Genomic DNA, 24,510 nt, shown 5'->3' with positions numbered 1-24,510 from the left:
TTGGTCACAAGTATATTATTGTAATGTAGATGATGTGTAGTGGGCTAGACAAAGTCTAGCAGTAAAAGCCCACCTTTTATCTAGTTTACTGTCAATGTAATCCTGAGTCTGGTTGGCTGAGGAGCGGGCAGAGAACATGAGGAAGTGTGTGATGTATTCAGCAGGCATGTTTTTCAGCAGCTTGTCAGACATGGTCAGGGTCTTTCCTGTGCCTGTGGGCCCAATACAGAGCACCTGGAACACACACACATTGAATTGTAAAAGTAATGTAATGGTCTGTGAAGTCTTTCTGGAATTCGTAATTCTAAATTTTTGTCCAAAGGGCATACTTCAGGCTATGTCCAGCAGTACGTTTATTGAAAGCCAAATGAAATGAAAGCCAAGAACTTCAACCAGTCTGGTTTTATGGTGACTTTTCAAGGGAAATAAATAATTTCAATATTTATGTAAGTATTCAATATTAATTTTAAACAAAATTGTTTGTAGACCAATGTGTGTTATCACAGTACTCACAGGTTTCTTATTGGCCAAAAGCATATCCATGAGGAAAGCCATTCTCACAGTGTCAGCAGTGGGAACGATGATGTCAGCATAGCTTGTGTTCGGGGTGATAACAACACTCTTTGCAGATTTCATCCAGCTTGCCCACTGGACCTACAGTACAGGAAAACATATAAAAGAAACTATACATCCTATGGTGTTAGTTTCGTGAAACACCTGTATGCATCATCGACTTACTTTACGGTCCTCATCTTCATCGTCATCCTCAAAATTACTTATCCCTGCATCATCAAGCCTGTAGTCATACACCAGTTCCTCCTCTGGAAAACAAAGCTGAATCTAAAGGACAAACACATTGTGTTAAAAAAAAACATATATTCCTTAGTTATGATAAATCAATCTGTAAAAGGTGGATAGAGACATTTCCCTTTTTTTACAGGTGGCTAGAAATTAAAATTAATAAGGTATTTGGATGTTAAAGCACTAATGCTGATATGACCTGAGACTGACCTCTTCTTCTGCCATCTTGTTTTTGAGCCAGGCACTGAAGCGCCTACAGCTAGCTCCATCTCCTGTCGCTCCTACACTCCACACTAGAGAGAAGAAGAACCAGGGTTCGATCAGCTCCTTGAGGCGGTCCAATTTCTTTTTTGGAGGAGGCTTTTCTCCCTACAGAACAATAAGGTGTTAAAGAGGGGATCACAGATACTCACATAAGCAACAGGTCTTTCCTAAACTCCAGGGTGATTTCAATAGCTCGCTGCATATTGTTCTTAATGTGGGAAGTTTGTTAAATTACAGTGATATGTTGAAGAAATATCAGAGCATGAACAACATGTACTGAAACAGAGTAGAGGCAAGAAAACACTAAATTATTTTCAATAACAGAGCAGCGTCTGTATTTTAAAAAAATAGTTCAGCACAGGATGGGTATTTCAATAACAAATAAGACACATCAAACCTTTAGTTTTAAAGAAGTAAAGAAGAATATTTGTACAGAAATCCATATACTGTATATTCAATAATGGGTGATTGTAACATAATTATGATTACAAACCTCTTTAACTTTGAAGGGATTGAAGAAGCAGTCCATTAGTTTAAGAAGACTACATGTCAGGTTGCTGTCCAAAGATGTAATGACCTCCTTTACTGATGTTCGGACACATTTGATGGAGTCCTGTGTAAAAAAGACAAAAGTATAACAATCATTAGAGCCCTTTTAAGGAGTATTTAAGTAGTTATAAAAAGACCGGAAATAATAATGATGCCTCTTTATGAGCTTCAAAAGCAAACAACAGTATTATATATATATATAACAACCAGCAACAAGTATGAGTATTAGTATAGAGTCATTTCTAGTGTTTGTAATCACAGAAAAACATTCACAGTGAGTGACAAGGATGACTTTTTTCAGAAACTACACTACATTTAGTGGACAAAATCAACAGAGAAAAATCAAACCACTTTGAACACAGGGCTCACCAAAATCTACACAAGATGAAAGTTGCTGTCATTGCCTTTTTTACCTATCATAATAAACTTGTTAAAAACATGTTAAAAACATATTTAAATATCCTGCTAGTCTCCCCTCTGACCTGCAGGAACCTGGCAAACAGGGAATTCAGCTGCTCTGTGAAAGGTTTCATGGCTTCAGGGATCCGCCTCAGCCAGCACTCTGTGAAAGGGACAAGGCCCAAAATACTTGGCTCCAGGTAGACCATACCACAGCGAGACACTGTGGCTGGAGATGCAACTGCCAAGTCTTGTACTTCAAACATCATGGTCATCACCTACAGAAGTAAGGACACAGAATGCCTGGGTATACATTTGACAGAATCAGCACAAGAGAAATAAACAAAGAATGCGAAAGCTTAACCTTACATCTGTCAGTTTAATGATTTCTCCTGAGCTGAGGCACAGTTTTTTGTTGTCATCCAGCACTGTGTTCATGTTCTCAATCCATACAGCATCCACTGGCCCATCAAACATGTACCACTTTTTCTCTTCGTCCATGGATGATGCACCTCCACGGATAAGAGATGAGAGGATACCATCGGTCCTATAGGGATGGACAAAGAAGCAAAGTGAGTGTTAAGTCAGTCTCAGAGTTTTTGTCTTTGTACTGTAGTTTGCTATTTGTAGTTCTTACCACTCGTGTGTGAGCAAGTCATACTCTCCATAGAGCTGTCCCATTGTGATAGACTTGGGATTGAGGACATACATCTGAACAGATTCATACATGCCTCCACTCACAGAGGGCTGGCCCTTCAGAGCTGTTACTGCAGCACCTAGTATCTCGTAACACTAACAAATGTAACATTAAACGTACATGAAGAACTATACACTGAAAAAGTAATGTCATTGTTTTCTTTTGGGAAAAGTCAAAGACTCACCTTGGTTTTCCCTGATCCAGAGGGCCCCACCAACATCAGTCCATGCCTCACCACTGTGGTCTCATACAGCTGAATACATTTACTGATATATCCTACAATCAACAAAATACTGTGACCTCTTCTTCATGAGAAAACAGGTGCATCAAAATATATTTTCTGTACCCAAAATCACTTACCATCCACATCTTTGAGGTTTTTCTTGATGCAGACGTTACGCATGGATTCTTCGAGTGTGCCATAGTTGATCGGTTCCTGCTTAGTCTTTGGGAAAAGATCGGACACGATACCGTTGAAGAGCTTCAGGTCATCCTGTAAGAACTTAGGCACATTGACATCTTGTATTGCCCGCAGGCAGATCAACTCCTGGGAGACAGCAAGATTGCAGACACATAAGCAATCATAGGACAGGTAGAGTTTAGATACAAACTTACAATTTGGGTCAGTATTTCTTACACTTTCACATTTCTAACCTCATTCATGTCAGGATTCTCTCTCTTCAGATTGCCAGCAGCTGAGATCACAGTCTTTACAGCTCTCATTCCAAAATCATAATGATCCTTTATTAAAACAAGAAAATACACAACATTTTTAAAGGTTTGTTATCTTATGTACATACTCACTTCATCTTTTACCAATATCTATATAACTATGCGCTGTAGGCCAGATTTTTTTTAAGTCTAAAGTTGTACAAGGTGAAAAAAGTCAGAGGTCTGTATCAATTTACAAGATTTTACAATATGTGAGTTTAATTTGCTTTCTGTTTCATGTATACTCACTTCATTGGACCCATAGCACATTTTCTTGGTGTACATAAAGTACATTGAGTTTAAACAAGTCCCATTTCTGACATCCTCTGAACCCATACAGTACCTGAGAGCTCAGCTGTTCAGAGGAGAGTTTGAATGTGGTGGTGATCTTCTTGGAGAGGACTTTGGCATCACTGAAGCCAAATGAGTACAAAGAGATCTCAGCAATCATAGCGTAGTTAGGGACCATCATGGCCACAGGGCGAAACAGGGCCTGTAGAAAATAGAAACTCCTGTATTGTAAACCTCATCTGTTCGCCCTCAGGGATAAACAGTTATTCAATTTCAGATAGCATTTTCAAACCTTGAGATTGTCAGGAAGTTCAGTGCGCCCAGCATATCCAGGATTCATAGTGATGAACACAGCGCAAGAAGGAACAAGAGGGATCTCTGACCCTTCAAACATAAATCGTTCTGCCTAAAGACACATCACAAACACACTGATTTAGTAACAGATTACTGACTCTTTATGGCCCTATGGCTGATTTACATTTTTTGTACCAAGCGAAGTTACAAAGGTTTACAAAAAATTGTAAACACTTGTAAAAAAAATTGTAAACATTTGAAACTTCCTTTTGCACAAAAAATTAAAATCACTTGCATATATGCAATTAAAATGCAATTCTTGTAAGAGTTGTATATTAGGTTCATTTTACATTATTCTGTAGTCCTACAATACTAAAACACAACATGATGTTAAACTTTCTACTTGCATTGTCATAGTTCTGTTTTATTAAGCATCACTATAGAAGTATGCTTCTATAGTGTTGCATAAAAAAGTCTTTATGCTTCCTCCATAAGCTGACCTGACCATTATTCAACTTAACATTATGCACAAGTACAATTGTCAGATGGAAAACATTCTCCCTGTAAATACAGAGAGTACATGTATAACTATAGTTTTCTGTTAATAAGTGCAGTCAGTCCCAGAGTGTGAATTCTTAGTTAAACAGCATCTCACCCTTTGCTGCTGGGCCTTTTGTATGGTGGTGATCTGCTGTGCCACCACAGACAGCACTTCCACATCAATACGATTAAACTCATCAAAGCAAGCCCAGGCCCCTGAGCTAAAACAAAAAGCATAAATATGATTAAAAGAAGATTTGTATTATTGAACAGCAAAAAAACTCAAGCAACTTGGTACTGATACATTTTTCCCACTTTATTAACTCACGTTGCCAGTCCTTTGAGAAACTTGCCCATTGCAATGAAGTCCAGCTGATCAGAGCAGTTGAAAACAACGGTCTGGATAGCCAGAGCCTTTCCCAGGTCTTTAGTCGTTTCTGTTTTTCCTGTACCTGCTGGGCCTGCAGGAGCCCCTCCAAATTTCAGGTGTAGAGCTCCTGTTAGGGTCAAGTAGCACCTGAAGGATGCAGGAAATGGTGTATTTAAAATGCTGTGTGGCATTGAGCTAAAGCTGAGTAGATAACTAAGACTAAACAACTACCTGTCAGTGAGCTGGGTGATGACCAGACGTCCAGAGTTACCAAGGTACTCGTATCCATACAAAAACTCTGCATTTACTGCACAGATGTAAAGGTCATCTTTTGCCCAGTAATATCTACGAAAAGAGCAGTATCCAACTTATTCTGCGCCCACAGAATTGCAAAAAGGTGTGAAAGGAGTGATACAACTAAAAGCCAAAAAAAGACAGGCCAAAAACATCAAAAGATAACCTGAGTTGGCTGATCCACTCAAAATCATTGACGCTTGAGACCTCCTGCTCCACTAGCTTGGCTGCAACATCCTTAGCATGCACTTCTATGACAATAAGTGCAGAGAGCACAGATCGCTGCATCTTTGACAGACCTCCTCTCACTAGCTGCACCAAGTCCCCCAGCTTCAGAAACAGATGTGAAAATGTTAAGAATGTCAGCATAAAGTTTGGGGTAAACTGCCATGTGCATGATGTTTGGTGTAAATGTTAGTAAAGTAAAACAGAAATTGTTTATACCTGTGTCTGTAGTTGTGGATAAAGACGGCTGGCCATGTCTCCCTGCTCCAAGGCCTCAGACACCTCAGTGGTCCAGAAGACCTGACAGCCAGCGATGACTACTTGGCCAGGCCACGATAAGACCCACTCTGTACGAGGTTGCTGAAGGGTCAAGAGAGAAAGCACAGATCAAACATAAACTCCACATATTAAATATTCCTCAGCTTGAAATTGCACAAAAATGAATGTTATACAAGAGGAGGGTTTCAGACCTCAGGATAGACTTTGAGAGAGCGGTCAATATTATCCCTCAATGTGGCCTTCATAGATTTCTCAACATCCCTAAGCCAGTCCTCCACATTTCCAGTCGGCCACACAGGCAGGAACAGCTTCACTTCCTCCCCTTCTCCTGAGTACATGTGAGTGATCTGTAGATCTGACTGGAATTTAAGCTGAAAACCGACAGAAGACTTTATCACAGGCAGCATGCGTATTGCATTTTAAGTAATATCTAAAAGAAAATCAGAATAAAGTAAAGGCAGAACCAGCCAGAACAAACCCTTGCAATGTTCTCAAAGCATTTGCGTAAGTGTGGCTGCACAGCATTAGGATCTTTGGTCTGGGACAGAATCTCGAGGAGCTCATCATCCGATAGGAAGTAAAACCTACAAACAAATATTCACTAAGTCTGTATAATCAATAGTGTTTCATCATTTAACCAATTCTCGCTTGAAGTAACCATTATTGTTTGTTTCTTTGTGTCATAGCTTCCCATTTTATAAGAATTTAAAGCATATTTATTTTGCTGATTAGTATTGATGATGAGATGGCAATATAATATGAAAAAGTGACATAAATGTATAAACTCTTTAAGTAATGGTAAGTGGAATCAAGGTCAGAGCACTTTCATAGTAGTTGTGGTGATGCCTACCTGGGAAAGGAACTTCTTTTAGTCTCCAAGTACTCACTCAGACCCTTCTGTACCTGTTCTAACAACGTGTTGCAGTATTTCAGTTTGTCTAATAGGTGAGCATCTGGACAAATTTCTATCACCTGCAGAAAAATCCAGAAACATTCATCTAAAGGTTTTCACAAGGAAATCAACAGTTTCATTCTTTAGCTCTAGAGTAAAAATTTTTAAAACATTTTGATTAAGCATCCTCCTATCTAAGGCGTCTTTAGGAGAATCTGACCTTTGGATTTTTAAAGGCACTTTTCATTGTTCTCCTCCAAGTTTGTTCCATTTGCTGGTATCTTTTTCCTTCAACGGGCAGCTGCTGGTTGATATCATCAGAGCTGAAAATTGGCTCCAAGTAGAGCCAGGAACGCTGGCATGTAAGCCACTCCTCCAGCACATCCTACAAGCACCAGACGAAGGCAGTAGCACAGCATAAGACACGGCATTTTAATAATACAAGACAACTAAACTTGAAGTGAGTCTGTGAGTACTTGAGTTATTCTGAGCTTGCTCTCCCAGGTGTTGATGTGGGCTTCAAAGGTCTTTTTGAAGGGAGAGAAGGACATGCTCTGGGTCATGACTATGTGGTCATCCAGCAACTGGGAAACTTCATCTGGGCTCTTTAAGATGTAGGTGCCTGTCTCCTTGTAAGGCAACACATCAAAGAATACATTCGCCCACTCTTGCTCCATCTTTTCCAGGGCCTACGAGCCAGGTTTGGAAAAAAAGCAGCCCGTTAATTTAAAGTTGACATTCCCACAATGACTTATTGATCAAAAGAAAAGTGAGTTGGGTTGTATTCATTTGAAAAAGCTTGCTCATTAGCAAGCATTGGTGTAACTCCCCCTGAACTGCTCCGACTGTGTTGACATGCATAACTACTTCCAATATTTTGTTCACAAAGGAGATTATAGTGTGTTAACAGAATCCTATTCAATCTTTTCAGATCCAACTTCACAATGAATTGATCAGACATCTTTTACAATACACATCTTAACAATGAATAAAACACTGCCCTTAATGTGCTGCTCAAAAGTACCTGTTCGATGGTGTACTCTTTTCCTGCCACCTCAGCAACATGTGCTATGTCATCCACATGGTTCTGTAGGCCAAGCGCCAGGCAACGTGAGAAAGTCAGGTTAGCTTTGGGCTTGACTTTCATCTGAATCCGTTCTGAAAGCATGTCCCAGTGGCGGTTTCTCATCCCATGGTGCCTCAAGCCCTGAATCAGAGGAATATAAGGACTGAAGTCCTCAATCTTGCTGCGGATCACAGTTGCCACCAACTGGCTGTCTATTGTGGGGTAACACAAGAAAGTGGAAAAGGTAAAACACACATCAAACAAACAAATTGTTGTACTTCACTTTTTTTTCTTTTTTTTTAAAGGTTTATTTTTGGGCTAGAAAAAGAGAGGAGCCACAGGTCAGATTCGATCCTGGGCCGCCCGCTTGGAGGACTTAAGTGTGATTTTTGATGGAAGTGTGACGTACCAGGAATGTCCTTGAATTGTTTAATACATTTGTGCATGGTCCTGTGTGCATCTGAAACATTGCGCTCAAGCTGCTCAGGGTCGATGGAGGACAGTGGGTCATTGAGCCAGCTCTCATACCAACGCAGCCAATCAGACGTGGTTGTCCAAAGGTCTTTAAAAGGCTGGAAGTCCTTTACCAACTTTTGCAGACGATCATACTGTAATACACATTTGTAAAGGAAAGGCACGACAAAAGTACATCAGTTCCCATTTCATTGGAATGACAATATTTATCTAAAGATAACTTTGGTTTCTCTTTTACTCACATTGGTGACAGGACTACCAAACAAACGTTCTCTGGTGTTGTAGGTCTGAACCATTGTCTGGCACTCCTTAAGTTGCTTGCTTGTACGCCTCATCTTATTGGCCACCTCATGGGCATGATCAATGTCCGAGTGGCCCGTAAACCCAGCAACCAACCTCTATAAACAAAGTTGTAGTGATTTCAGAATCAGAATAAGAATCAGAAATACTTTATTAATCCTAGGGGGAAATTCGGTAGGAACAAATTTAGGAACAAATTATATCATCTTTAGGTGAGGAATTAGAAATAATTTTAAATTTCAATACAAATTAAACCAAGGTCTGAGCATGTGAATTTTTAAATTGTTGACACGAGGGTAGATATTACAGCTCACCTGTAGAGAATCCAGATGCTCCTCAAAGTTGTTCTGGTCAACCAGCTGGATTTTACGGAAGAGCTCCTCATCCTCCACATTTTGAATCCCTGCTACTTCCATCTGGCTGATAATCCTTTGTGGCCATCCAATAGCTGACCATCTGCACAGATAAAGTACTTAAGCATCACATTGATAACTCTCCATGTCCCTCTACTCACTATCAACCAAACAAATCGCTCTTAATCCCAAATGACACTAACCAGATTTGTTTTTAAATTATCCTGAAGAAGTAACACTTACTTTTTGTTGAAATCGTCATTTGAAAGACTATAGACAAGTTCTTCAAGTAGATCATAATCTGTCAGGGTCTTGTCAATGAGTTCCTGTTGAACATTTTAATTAAAAATTAAGCAGATTTGTTTGAAAATAAATTATTCAGATTTAACAGAACTGGAATAGACAGTTTTCTTTACCTTGTAAATCTTGAGCTGTTCAGGGATTTGCTTCATCCAGTCCCTCTTTTCAGTCAGTTCCTCAATGCTGTTGGGCTTCTCATGCAGCTTTCTACTAATTACATTATACTCTTCACACACCTGTACACACACAGACAAGATACAAACTTCATGCAAGCTAATAAGCAGGTGAGGGTCACTTTCAAGATGAAGTTAAGTGATGTGTTTTGTTTACATTTACTGAACATAAATCCCCTACATTATAAACTTTTTTAAATAAATAACTTACATCATCAACCTGCTTGCGTAACTTGTGAGCAAGCTGTTCCAACATAGCATTGGCCAAAGACTTTTTTTTGTTTGCGAGAGCCTTACGCACAGCTTCGACGTGGACTACAAATGGGCCGATGACAATCGAGGCTGGCAGGGAGTATTCGATTAATTCCTGGTCTTTTAGATGCTGTTCCACCTCTCTCTTCACTATTTGGGATGTCATTTCTGCATTTGTATTCAATCTGGAAGAGAAGACGAAATGAGGACTAATAGAGGACTAATAGAGGAAAACTAGCAGAGTAGAACATAAACCAGAATGACTACCTCTATGCACTTGTAGGAGAAATGACCAAAGTAATATAAACAGACTTACTTGAGATGAGTTTCTATGTCCAGGTTGTGTAGCGCCAAGTGTTTCTCATATTCAGCAGCGTAAGCCCTGAGCGGAATGGCTGCTTGTTTCACGACACTGCGGACCTTCTCTCTTAGCTCAGTTACTTCTGATTCCCGTAAACTCACCGAGTCAAGCAACAGATCATCGCCGAATAACAAATTTTTCATCACAAACTGTCATGGACAAGAGAGGTCAAATTGAATCCTCAACATCATCGCCACTTTGAGCATATTCTGTATGTGATTGTTATCATAAATCGATAAGGAGCTCCCAGTTAACAAGTTTCATATCCTCATATTCACATCTTTAATTCAACTATCTGTATCTCGTGTGATTGCAGATTTTAGTTTACCTTTTCAAGCTGTGGTACATTTTTTGTGACCAAAATACCCTTATCAAAAAGGTTAATGATGGATGGCTCAAAACCTTCCAGAGGAGGGCTGTAATGGACCCCAGTCTGATCAAGTACCAAGTCCACCAGGAACAGAGGGTTCTTCTTTGGCCTTGTTTTTGGGAATGATTTATAATTACCAACACAAAACTGAGTATTCTGAAAGTAACTTGTTATGTCTTACTCACATCAAACACTCATTACAATTGCAGAGCATACAAAATATAAAACAGGCTCAAAGGTATACTCATGAAATACAATGGAAGAGGAGTGCAAAGGTGTGCTTAGCTGTTTATCTGATTGCAAATGTGCTGTCATTTTATTCATTGATGTGCATACTATCTTACTTGTAGGGGCTTGTGATAAGGTTGCTTCCCCAGACCAGTTCCTGAGGACATGTCAGCACATTGTGGCAGGCATCTAAAAGCAGCTGAGTCAGGCTGGCCAATGAATCCTGCACAAGGAAGCGCAGGGAGTCCTGCATGTAGAGGCGCACCACAGCCATCAGTCTGGGCATCTTGGAAAACTTGTACATGTCCCAGCAGGACTCGTTGACGTTATAAGAGCCCCTGCCCAGGACCCCAAGCTTGGAACAGATGCTGTTGCTCAGCGTGGTTATCCATGTTTCTCTTAGAAACAAGTTTATCTGCAGAGGGAGAAATAGATCCACTGCTTCTAAAGATCAGTTGTATTTATCCCAGTATGATATATATAAAAGATCCCCTTTACCAAAATACCTGAGTGTGTACGTGAAACTGCATGACTTCAAACTCGTCGAGTTGCAGAGGTTTGTCTGAAGTGACATTGAACAGTTTCATGGTTGCTACTTTGTGGCACTCCAGCCATGTTATAGATAACACACAGATCACCTCGGGCTTTGTTAGCAGGGAATGGAAGACAAAAGCAGCTTGTTTTCTCTTATTGTCAAAGTAAGGTACTGGAACGCAACCTGTGCAAAGAAAAATACAAAACAATGTTAACAATTGTATTTGGTGGTAATTCATTTGTTTAATATTAACTCAAAGTAATGGATTCAAGACTAACAGCCTTACCACTTTGGGGTACAGACTTGGGTTCAGACTCCTTCTCTGGCAAGTTGATGTGTGAAAAATCCTCTGATTGGCTCTGAACAACTTTGTCAAAGATCATGCGATTCATTGTTCGGTCATAATCTAGCTTGACCTCCATCTCCAGGTCCCCTAAACACTTTTCCACACTGCACACATGATATCTCAATTATTCAACCAAGTAGTTGGTTTACATTTCAACTCAGATGGACTGATATTAAACTGAATAAGGAGAGAATGACTGCAGAAGCACTTAAACACTTATACTCACATTTTTTGCCTGAGCCCAGGAGTTGAAAGGGTATAAGTTTTGATACGCTGTAGACTGACAGTATCAAGAGATGGTGTTCCACTCCAGATGGGCATGCAGTCCACAGTCAAGTGATAGAAAATCAGAGCCTCTACGTTATCTCTCAAACGCAGGGCAAACTGGATCCGTTCGACAAATACACGTGGGTCCTCAGCAATGAATAACACTCTAATCCTGGGTACCCAGTGCCCAGTGTCTGTTTGCAGTGTGTTTACCTCTAAGCAACCGAGTGAGATTGAAAGCATGAATACATGGTAAAAAAAATAATCAAAGTGTTTAGAAGACAAAAAAAGAAAAGAAATATTGTAATAAAGACAAAAAAAATGTTTTTTTTTACCTGTCGGCTTAGTGTTTTGGTGAACCTTCTGTACAAGATACTGGCATTTCTCCTTACTGAATTCAAGAACTTCAACTAAATGCCAGCTGTACTCCAGCAGGGAGCTTTCTGGATCATCTTAATGAGAGATATGAAAGTAAAACTCAGAGAACAGAATTCTGATCATCAGTGTTAAAAAAAAAAATGTAGGAAACCTTACTGAGGAAATCTTACCAGAAGGAATGTTGTTCTCTGTAGGCAGCAGGGCTTTTCCATGAACAGTTTTTCCATCAGCATTGCAGGCCAGCCAGTCTTCTGGAGTCCGGCAGTCATACTCCTCATTGTCAAAGATCTAAGTGAAGGATGTAGGAAAGATGAGAGATGTGCTCCAGAATGTAATGGCTCAGACGGGTTGCAGCAGTTACAGACTGACCTCTAGTGGGAGGTAAGGTGGCACAGAATGGTCTGGTGTAGTCACAGGCTCGTCGCTGATCATGAGGTGACTGGAACATATGCCTTTTTCTTCCAGAAGCTGTTCCAAGTCCAACTTCAAGTACTCCCTTCGGCATCTATGCAAACAATAAAAAGCACTTTAAGTTAAACATTCACAAATAAACAAATTCACAGACAACACTTTATCAGCTAACCATACTAAATAAGTAGGCTAAGTTAATGCATGATAGAGTCTCATAGTAACATTAACATTACACCACTTAATCTGCCCTGTATGTACACCACATCACATGTTTAAAATGGAAAGCTCAAACACCACTAAAATAAATGCCCTCTTCTATAATACATGTTAAACACAAACAGTACATACCTCTCTATCTTTAACTTGCGGGGGATCTGCCCAGGAGTTGTTTGGTAGGGCAGCTGAACCTTGGATGTATCTTCATTCCAGAAGAAGTCAGAAAAAAAAGTGAGGAAAACAGTGCAAAAGATCAAGTTTTTACACAGAAATGTGTTTTATTAAAAATCAATTGACTATCAGTTAAATGAGGCCTTTTGTGCTCAATCTCACAATGTGTTGTTTTGTGATTCCTGAACTTCAGGATGGGTTGGGGCTGTGACCTCTTCCGGATCTCAGGTCCAACACTATTAGACTAATAAATAAACAGTTAGCCTATAACCGATTGCATATAGCGGCAGTGAATTAAATTACTTATAAAACGTCAGAATTTGAAGTTTCAAAAGCAATTGCTTGTGTTCTTTTACCTGAACATGGATTGTACTGATGTCACCTGAGTAGAGGCCCTTCTGTTCAGTCGCAGAGGAATTTCTGATTGGAGGAAGTTTTTGTCTGTAACTCAGGGCTGGAGGTTTGGGCTGCGCAGGTTTGCTCGGAGGATGAGGCACCAGAACACCGAAACCAGGGAAGTTTTTCCTCTCCATCATCTGGAAGTAGAACACGATCGATACGTAATAATTCCTCAATCAACTTTAGGTAGTTACACAATGTAGGCATGAATTAAAGAGTAACTAAACCCTAAAACCACTTTTTTCAACTATAAACCTCTGTATTTGAGTATTAAGTAGTGTTATGGATTTGAGTACAAAGTATTGAAATTCTAAATATTGTGTTAGAAATGTGCATAGTGTCTGCCCTTCCGTTTGAAAAAGTCTAACGGCACCAGGGCCACAGCCCGAGGAGACTGTGAGGTCCCATACAGACGCACTACATTCGGACAAACTGTTCTGTCAGTCAAAGGAACTAAATATTGGAATATTCTCCCACTCACAATAAGAGACTCACAAACATATGCAACCTTCAAAACACACCTCAAACAGTGGATAAAGGAAAACCAAGTCTGTGACCACCTTTAACCTTTAACCTCTATTATTGTCTTGTGTCACTTGTGCCTTTGTATTTGTATTTGTAATTTGTCTTTCTCTGTTACCTGCCTAGGGACAACAGATGGAAATCTGGCATTTTCACAGCTGTAATTGTTACAGCTGTTCATTAATATGCACTGTCCCTAACAAATAAATAATAATAAATAAAATAAACGGCTGTATAAAGGCTATCTGTATTTCCTTCTGATACTGTCATCTAATGTAGCTATAAGATTCACCCACAAATAACCCAAATACTTTTAGGCAAGTCAACTTTACAACACTAAACCGAGTGCTACAGTCAAATAACTAGGGAAACAGCTAAATAAGCTATTTCATAACATTAGCATGCTGTCGCTCCCGATTATCGCTTCATACAGCTAAAAGTGTTAGTAGCTATGCTACCAAACTCAACACTTTTACTTTGAAAACAACTTAAAACTATAATTGAAGTACCTTATTTCATTGCAGGTGGTGACTGTTCTTTAAAGTATTATCAACATAGCGTAGCATAGACAGCTGGACGAGTTTAAATCTCAGTAGAAGTTAATGTGTAGGCTACGCGGCAACGGTTGTCATGGAGACGAATCTCTCCACCCTGGTGCCAGACCACACAGACCGATGTTTTTTTTTGTGTTGATGATTTGATGATTTGATATAAATGATGCACCATGGAATGACTGTAAATATCACAGGCTATTATTTACAGTCTATGCTTTAATCAGTCAACATTAGGCTACAAAGAGCGCAAAAGTAATTCAAGCACACAAATCCAAACAAAACAAAATGCAAAAACACAACTTATGATTGGACCTACTGTCAACAATAAGGTTCTGTTTGATAACATCATATACGTACTTGTATTTCTTTTAAGCGGAGGGATAGCCTATTAGTATGCGCGTTTGCTAATCGAGAGAGGTGCTGTGCGCATTTTACGCACTTGGCACAGCCCCTTTATTTTCAGTTCATTAAATATCCTGACACGACAACAGCATCAGACGAGATGTGACGGTCCTGACCAATAGTTCTACTATTAGCAGGTGTGCTGTTATAGTAGGCTAATAATCCAGGAGTAATAAAACCTGCAGGACAGATTTCGTCCTCATCTGGCAACCATCGGAGATAGGCCAAGAAGGAACCGTATTTACGCCTTCTTATTATCCTGTGATAAGGCAATATGCTGTTTAACTAGCCTACATTAAATATTTGCAAGCAAATTAAAGAGAGGCAACCAACAATAGGATTTAAAGACGGGTAACAAAGCGTGGATCATGGTTAGACCTTCATGTGTCTTTTGGTCTTATAACTTAGAGCTACACATGCCCCCAGAAGTAATAATGAAGACCTACATTTACATGAACACAAAATACTATTTTGGCATTTACTGACATGTGGCTTACAGTATAATGGCACTTATCAGAAGAGTATGAACTTTCGTGAAAATAGGCCTATATTATATTTACTTACTGATTATTTAAAAAAACTACATTTAGATGTAACTTTGCATTAATAAAATTCTATTCAGTAATTAAGAGCAGTTTTTGGTCTTGTTTTAATAGATGAATTGATCCGGTACAGTCTGATTCTGACAGTTTGCATTAGCCTAATAGTAAGATCGTCAAATAGTTCAAATCTTACCTTTTCCATCCCGGAAGTTGATTGTTTGGATCTTGATGTGATTTAGGGAGTATTCCTTCTCAAGGTGATTAAAATCCGCAGTTGAAGCGTGAATTTTGAAGAAATCGTAGCTGAAAGACTTTCCGTGTCACTTTGAGGTTTTGTTTGTGTTCAAATGATGATTTGATATAAATGATGCACCTGGAGACGAACCATACCGACCATGGATTCCTCTTCAGCCAATCACAATCTACCCAGTGATCGAAAGATTTGTTCAGAAATAGCCTATGCAAAGTTTTAAAGACACAGAAATCTCCATAACAAAATACACCTCACAGGTGATTCATCATCTGCAGCCTTTATTGTTGCCTGAAGTCCAAAAGGAAAACGTTTTTGGGTCATTATTCTTATTATATATGAAGTAGACATTTAGGTCTATGTGTAACTTTTAGCTTGAAGTCATCTGTCCCTGGGTCAAGTTTTAAACATCTACTGCCTTATTTTAAATTTCATAAAAATCCAACAAACTTTAAATAAGAATGGCACATTAATCCATATGTTAGTGAAATGTTTGATCATTTTGAAGGTTAAATAGTATAGGATTGTTCTTCTTTCTGCTCAGTTGGTAGAGTCGGCGTCTCTCTCAACCGGAAGGTCGGGGGTTCGATCCCCATCTCCAGTGCTTGTGCTGTGTGTCCTTGGGCAAGACACTGAACCCCAAGTTGCTCCCAATGCTTCGTTGGCGGCGTATAAATGTGTATGAACGTGATTAGTATACCTCTGATGGAAAATGTACACAGCAGCCTCTGCCATCAGTGAGTGAATGTGTAGGTGTGACCTGCGGTGTAAAAGCGATTTGATTAGTCAGAAGACTAGAAAAGAAATATATATAAGCTCAAGTCCATTTAGTCTATTCAGTGTCCCTTATATATTTCATATATAATATGTCTGAATTTCTCAAAGAATCTATTTTTATTAAATCCAAAAGAATCTCTTAAGATATGTACAATTTGTTTTATTTCCTTACCAGGCTTATTCTATAATCTGTTAAAATACACATCACATACCTTTTCAAGTCCACTTTGAAGCATTCAGTAATAAGATTGGATATATATGTATAATAGATATGTCAATCTATTATTATTATTACAAACTGTACATGTCCACCTTGATAACAGAATAGTTTATACAGGGAGTATTAGAACTGGTCTCCTTCAAAATGTCCCTTTCAACTTTCCCAAAAATGCACAGCAGGGGGCAGCAAAGCACTGTTTTCATAATGAAGTAAAAACAAGCCATGCTGTGCTACATGAAATCTCAGACGATACACTCATTATGTACAAGATATAAACAAATGGTAACTGAAACTTAATTCAAAGGAGATAAAACCTCTCATGCATTACCAACACCCCGCTAAAATAAGGGGGGTGCTCATATTATGACACCTATTAAAACATCACTTATGAATAAGTAGTGTTTAGTTTGCATTAGTAGCTACAGTGTTTACATGACAAGGGTTTAGGATGTAAATGTGCTGCCATAGATCCTCTGTGTTCCTCCAGAGTCTGTGAGTCCACGTAAAGTTCACGAGTCTGCAGGTTAATCCTCAAGGAATGGGCAAAGACAAGAGGCTCCTGAGGTCACACTGTTTCAGAAACTGTCCAACCCAGAAGTTGAGCTTATCAAAAAAAAGAGAGACCAGAAAATCAAATATAAACGTCTGACACGTTAAAAAAGGGTAAAAACACTGTATAAAAGTGAAAATGTGCTGCAAAAAGGATCGAAGAAATGTTCTTGAGTAATCTACAAAGCTGAAGACTTTTGTCCTTAATGTTCAGTTAATCTACACAGCACACATTTACAACCATTACATACACAGGATAGTATTAAGTGCACTTCTTATAAATGCTTTTAGGGAAGGAAAATACACAAAGAAGCACCGTTTGGACAAGAATACATCTATAAGAATAAGTAAGAAAAAACTGAGTCAATGTCCGAACATGCAAAAAATATTCCAAGATCCAGCAAAGAGTTCTCAAACCGAGACTCAAACTGAGTCCATTCCATCAGATTAGTTCATCCTCAGCTCTCCGCATCCCGTCTGTCCTCTTGGAAATGCTGTCCTCATGTGTTGAGTCTAAATATACACGTCCTCCTCGTAATCTTTTAATCTCCTTTGATGAAATGTTCACCCATCTACATCCTTATCGACACGAACAGGTGTCCACAGACATGCCCGGGTAAACCTTTAGCACCTTGTTCCTGTGCGGATCGAGGAAGAGAACGCTGAGCGGGCTCATCTTCTCCGGGACGCAGCACGGTTCAGGGACACCGGGGACGATTCCCACGGCTCTGACGATGCTCTGGATAGTGGCGTGATTGGAAGGACGAACCACCTGCGGTAATGAGGGGAAGTGAAAAGGATTAAATCTTAAAGGTCTTATTATTACAACTGACAAAATCAAGGCAAAATGTCAACAGAGCTTTAAAAGTACTGATTTAAATTTACTCAAAATAAAAAAAGTGACCAAAAGGTTTAAAACTAGACTGAAATACTCGTTCTTGAATGCCTTGCCTTGGACTTTAAAGCCCCCTATGAGGAGTTTTCAACTGGTTCTTAAACTGACTGAAATTAACACTATTAGCAAACGAGCGTATCAGTATGAAGAATGAAACAAAAGAATACACTTTAATTTTTAATGCCTGTAACTGCTGCCACGGGGTAGGTGCCAGATGAGACATGCTAAAAACATTTTCCACAGCAGACACTCACATTAAGTGGTATGTTTGTCTGTTTAAGGAAAGCAGCAGGAGATATTTTGTCAGAATAAATGACCTACGTGTGCGTATACAAGATAGGATCAATAAAAAGATCGGTGACACCACTTTGTCCACAGAGGGCGCCACAATCAACAAAAAACAAAAGATCCTCACAGGAGCTTTAAATACGCAACAGATAATCACTTTTAATGGTTATGTGGCCCTGATTTCTTAGTTTTTAATCCATGATACACAGAACAAAACCTTCATTTAGTCTAATTTTACAATGAAAGACATAAAGAAAAAAAATGTTTAAATTGTAGTAAAATGAAAAAAAAAAAAGCCAGACATATTACAGAACATGCAACTGTATCTTCAGTTGTTTTTCCTAATATAGGTCCTAATGTAAGACAGTTAATTTCACAGATGCTGCACGAGCATGCTCTGTGTTATTTCCTGTTTTATACATTCAAAATGATACGGGTGTATGTAGAAGGCATCAAACGACTTTGGTGCCAAAACCCACTCGCTCCAGCCGATGTCAGCGAAGTCCACCCTGAGGTACCTCCTGGCGCACACCCTGGGCTCGCTCCACTGTCTCCTCCGGGCCTTTTTCATCGTCCTCTCATCGAAGCTCAGCACCTGGGGCTTACTCAGGCCCTTGCCGCTGTCCTGACCCGGCCTCCTGACCGATTTGTCTGCTGCTTTGGCTTTGGCAGGGAAATATGTGTTCTGCCACAGCTCGTGGTTCTTCAGGGAGTTGAACTGCACTTCTGGGATGTCGTTGGTTTGGATCTGGAGGTGAAGCTCCCTACGTGTCCTTGAGGCTGAGGCTGAGGCTGAGGTGGGTGCGTCTTCCCCTACAGGTAAAGAGCCATACCGCTGCAGGGACATGGCCACGCTGTTCGGTTCATCTATGGCTCGATCATCGGCGTATATCAAAATGTACGGCAGGTTGGCTGGAGAGAGGCGCTCTTTCTGCTGCACCCGAGCCGCACCAAGCCCCAAATCAAACTCCACCGTGACCACAAGCTCTTTGTTTTCCCTGGCATGTTTCACCAGCACTGTTATATCCCTGCTTTGCCAGGAGCCCTTTTTGAAAGGAGCCAAAGTTATGTTTCCCAGTGGTGTTGCAAAAGCAGAGTTGAGGGATGACCCATGGAAGAGGAGCGTCGGGGAGGAGGGATGCTGGAGGCCGCTGGACGGGTGGCGAGGTCTTCTGAAGCGCCATGGTCACTGGTGATGGCGCGGTCGCTTGTAGAGGTAATGGAAGGAGGCGGATAGGATGAGCTCCGATTCTTGGATGGAGGACAGGTTGAACTGGAACACATCTTTGCCGTGAGAGACTTCTGCGGCGATTGAAAAGAAATCTAAAGTTAAAATGAGACATGAAAAAAACAAAGTTCTCCTGAGAAGCACAGAGTGTTTCATACACTCTTTCATGCGCTTCTTTTTTTTCTATTCATTTTAAAATGGACAGTGATGGTTCAACTATGTCACAGAAGTTTTTTTGAACAGATGACCTGAAGGAGGATCTCTCACTGAAATACACACTAACTTTAAGTAAAGTGTTCCCCTCTCTTCTTCCCTTTATCTTTATGGGTTCATTCTGGCAGAATAACTGACGTGAATAATCACACCTTATTTATGTTCCGCAAAATGTTGCTCAACACATCTGATAAATATACGCAGCAGCAGCATGGAAAACATTAAGTGTGCCACGCTTATGTTCCTGCCTCACGCATAACCAAAAAGCCTCATCCTGGATCACTGTACTCGTGAAGTTGAACCTCCTTGTCTCCCACACTTCCAGCTCCACAGCCTGAAAGACAAACACTGGATCGGTCCAGCAGGTCTGTCGCACACATATGGAAGTGCTTATAGCAGAAAGAGCTCCTCTGAGGCTTTCCTCTGTGCGGCCAGTGTCTGAGTGTGATAATAGGCTCTTGTCTAACACCTAGGCTGTCTCGGCTACCGGGTAACTAACAGGGTTCGGCACTTAATCACTAAATCATGGCCGAGCAGAGAGTTGAAGATGTTAACCCTGAAGGGAAGTGAGGGCTGCAGGGTGATTGACAAAACACCTGCGTTCAGGATGTTTTCCACTAATAAAACAATCAAGATCAGGATATTTGCAACGATATTAAAATGTGAATGAACTTACATTTTTTTTTAAATAAAATGTGGACTTTCTATTCTTTTCTCTAGTTATGGACCCAATATGGAAGATCTGTGATAAAACGTGCAGTAGGTAAAAACAGAAGTGGAAGATGAATATTACATTTATAAAAACGGAAATGAATCTTGGTTTCAAAAAAGTGTAAACATAAATAAATAAAACGTGCATGTCCTATCATAGGAAAAATAATTGGAGTTAATGAGTGTAATTTAACAATTTTAAAGTAACTTCTGGTAACAAACCCAACACGGTTTCTGTTTAAGTTTACACCTGAAGTAGTGAAATGTGTCTACAGAACAAATGATCATGATTGAGTGGTCTTTTTTTTTTTAGTTCAATTTTTGTGACAAAATACTCGCGATTTTTTTCAACAGAAAGTGATTATAACATATTGTGAAACCATCCAGCAGTTAGCAGGTCTCATTATTTCTTTTTTTGGGACTGGATAAATCGTCACATTGTTCACTCACTTGGGACTGCTTTAAAACTTCTCACGGTGTTCCCGTCCCTCTGGCTCTGCGGCTCTTTCGTGTACTTCTCGTACACTTTGAACATGTTGATGGAGACCATGTCCCGGTGTGCGTTTTCGTGCGTAAAGACGCGCTGCTCCACGGAAAGAGGGGAGTCCGCACAGCTTCTCCGAGATCCTCAGACACTTTCCCCCAGCTCGACTCAAGAATCAGTAACAGATGCAGAGTGTGAAAAAGTCCACTCGCCATGGTTGGGGTTCTTTGTAGTGAATCCATTAAGAAACAAACGTGGATAAATTATTTTTTCCACAAAAATAAGCAAAGCAGCGCTGCCTTCAGTTTCTCGCTTATGGATGCCCACCCACGCTTACAAGTAGTATCCAGGTAATCCGCGTCAGACCCGCGCTCCACGGTTCATGGTCTACAGCTGTTTCCACAATGGGAGGAGACCAGAGGAGGACGCATGCATGAAACTCTGCTGCTGGATGACAGATGATGACGCCTCGGAGCGCACAACCAACGAGAGACACGCAGCCTTTTCGGTCAACTGCTTACAAAGTTTTGCAAAGTTCAGAGCAAACCGTCACGAACCAATCCACTCCACTGAGAGACAGGGGGACTTGAAGAGGTCAGACAATGTGGGATCAAAAGGGGGGTTTAAGCTGTATACTTTAATTAAGAAAATACAAATAAATAAAATATTTTTTTTGCCAAATTTGCAAATTTGCCTTCATTTTATTTTGAAAAATTGAATTTTAAAACAGATCATCAAGCAGTCAAAGTTATTATTCATTATTTTGGTAAGGTCATGGAGAATAAAATCCGTAAAAAATTACAAGCAGCAAGAAAAAGTTTTAAAAATAAAAGACTAATCAAAATAGTTTCATATCATTTTTATAAAATACAGTACAGGCCTATTTCCCCCATTGTTCTTTTCCCCAAAATAAAGATGTAAATGGTATTAGCAGTGAAAATTGTGTCTGTCAGGTGGAGCTATCTGCCTGCAGGAGAGCAACATTCAAACAGATGTAACTATCTGACTGAAGAAGAAGAAGAAGAAGAAGAAGAAGAAGAAGAAGAAGAAGAAGAAGAAGAAGAACTTTCCTTAAAGAGGTATTTGTTGCTCTTTTTGCACTTGAATTGCACATTTGCACACCTCCACTTTGCACTTTAATAACTTGAATTTCCATTCTGGTATGAGCTCTTGGCTGATTTTATTGCACTGTTTTTATTTGGTTTTATATTTTGCTGTGTTGTCTGATTTTTTTTAAATTTCTTTTGGTCCATGTTTTTATGGTGATGTTGTCCTTGTGTTTCTCGTCTTCTGTGTGCTCCTGTTGCAACGCAAATTTCCCCTTTTACAATAAAAAAAACTGAATCTGAATCTAAAGACGTCCTCTGCTTTCTGTGCTTCAAATGCTGCACAATAGTTTCCCTGTGTGTGATTGATGGCAGCAGGGTAGAGCCACCACGGGTCAGACGGCTATTAAAATACCGCCTACTGGCCTTGAGGGGATCACAAGGAGCTCTTTGACAACACCGTGTCTTACATCAGAGATAAAGGACTCTGCTGGGACTGGGGTTCTCTTCAGTAAAAACACTGTTGTGTTTAAAGGTTGTGATGCTTCATTGACAGAGCCAGATAACATCTGTCTCCACCCAGGGAGCTTTCAACCTCAGCTTTCACTCAGCGTGGGCTTGTCTAATTGGTTTTAATTGGGTAAGGACAACTAAATGTTGCTTTGGTGTTTGTTCTTTTGGAGATGTAACTTTTTTTTGTAAATGGTTTCAGATAAGTTGATGTTAAAGGGGTTAAGATCAGTGCTGTTACACAGACATATGTGTCTAACGGTTCTAAGAAGCAGAAACTTAAAATGATTGATGCATGTGGGCTTGACTCTTCTCACTAGCCAAAGTTTGATTTCCAAAATCTCTCTTAGGATCTGGGCCCCTGAAAGTGGCTTTAAAGTATTAAAACCACAAACCCTCTTAAAGAGGATGACCAGGAGGATTTGATATTGGAGACAGGGTTCATATTTGACCTGATATCAGGAGATACATTTTGAAACCCTCACCATAACCTGTTAGTGGAATTGCCTAAACTGAACCAAGAGACTTGAAAGATTAGTGGAAATTATTGGCAGATGGGGAAACAGATAGGCAGGCAGGCAGATTAAGGATTTAGATAAAAAAAAAACTCAAAATAAAAAACAAATACCGAGACAGTAGCAAAGCAAACCAGAAAGGATGAACTAACAGCTTAACAAAGGACAAGGTCAGGAATATATGAAGGGAGGCAAAGGAGTGACTGAGCTGTTAGTAGGGAAGGTCAGAAAACCGAGGGGACCCTGACGACCCCCCCTCCCCCCCAGTTCTAGTCTTGTTGCAACCGATCATTTGTCCAGATAATCCTCAAGTGTGTGGTGTTTTTATTTTATTGTTTCTCATCCAGTCGGAGCTTCCTGTAAATTTCAAACATTTTGATATTTGAAGATTGGACTGCCTCCAAATACCCGCAGTAGCCAATGAAATTTTTTTGGAAGTCATGTTTGATCAAGCAAGTTTCTGTGAGATCTCATGCCTGTGGAATCGTCTCTGTGAAACCTGACTATATACGGCAGATGTGTGGTCTGATGGCCTGGCTGAATCATCGAGTGCATTTGGAGGATTACAAAGTTAAAAATTGCTTGAAATTGTCCTCATTAAGATTTAAAATACCAAGATTTAAAATGTTATCTAGTGTGTTGCCAGCTAAAGGTAAGGATATAAAATCTGACTTCTTCAACAGGTGTTTGAAGATTATAAAACTTTTTCTGCCCCAAAAGGAAAAGACCTGTACAGTAAACTATATCAACTCCTCTGGCTAAGCAGCTGTCGCCACTGAGCCAAAAAACGTCTTCACCACAGTGATTAGCCGACACCTCGAGTATAATTTAAACACTTATGAGTACTTGTCACACCCAGCAAACCTTCTACTTAATGGCTTTCCTGCTATATGAGAAGTAAAGAAAATGTCAGGGTGGACATTGTAAATGACCAGGCTCATAATTTGTTGAATTGAAAACTGTTTTTCCCAATGAGCATAAATTCTCAATATTCATGAAGTCACCTCATTATGGTGCGTTTGCAGCCAGAGATCAGAGGAGCATGTGAAGGCTCTGCGTCCCACACACGTCAAGCTGGCCAGCAATGCAGCCGCTGAACAAAGTAGAGAGTGTCCAGAGGGAATGGGTGAATGAAGACAAACTCATTATTATTAGGTGTTAAAACCGCGATATTAAAAGTGAACATGAGACTTTATGTTCCATGAGGAGTTTTATTTTATTTATTCTAAGAGAAACTAATTTGGAATAAAGGCTATGTAATATATTTTTTCTGTCTTTGTAGTTGTGCTGAAAATATCACAGCTCATCATATTCTATGTGTGAAGATAGTGAAAGTGAAATTTTCAACATTTTTGGAAAACATTTTTTTCCATCTTTGCTGAAAGTTGGATGTAAATATCGATGGGCTACCTCTCTCATGCCCATCTTTTGGATAAGAAGCTTAATACGGCTTCATGAACACAATCCACCAACCAACAACTTCACACACATCTTACTTTTAAACCGGTTATACCTCTGGTGTGAAACCACGATCATTATGGAGCTTTAGGTTTGCTGTTTCCTCGGGATCAGCCCACCAGGTATCCAAAAAAAAAACC

The 24,510-nt window shown here is 39.9% G+C and overlaps 2 pseudogenes; both read right to left on the bottom strand.

Moving 5' to 3' along the window:
• LOC132955934 (dynein axonemal heavy chain 1-like) overlaps window positions 1–13,340 on the bottom strand; it is a 28,975-nt pseudogene extending 15,635 nt beyond the window's left edge.
• Window positions 13,341–16,351: 3,011 nt separating this feature from the next.
• LOC132955700 (growth/differentiation factor 10-like) lies at window positions 16,352–21,321 on the bottom strand (annotated as a pseudogene).
• Window positions 21,322–24,510: the final 3,189 nt, after the last annotated feature.

The sequence above is a fragment of the Labrus mixtus genome, chromosome 21 (genome assembly GCF_963584025.1).
Source record: "Labrus mixtus chromosome 21, fLabMix1.1, whole genome shotgun sequence".
Classification (NCBI taxonomy): domain Eukaryota; kingdom Metazoa; phylum Chordata; class Actinopteri; order Labriformes; family Labridae; genus Labrus; species Labrus mixtus.
This window is presented reverse-complemented; position numbering and strand designations above follow the sequence as displayed.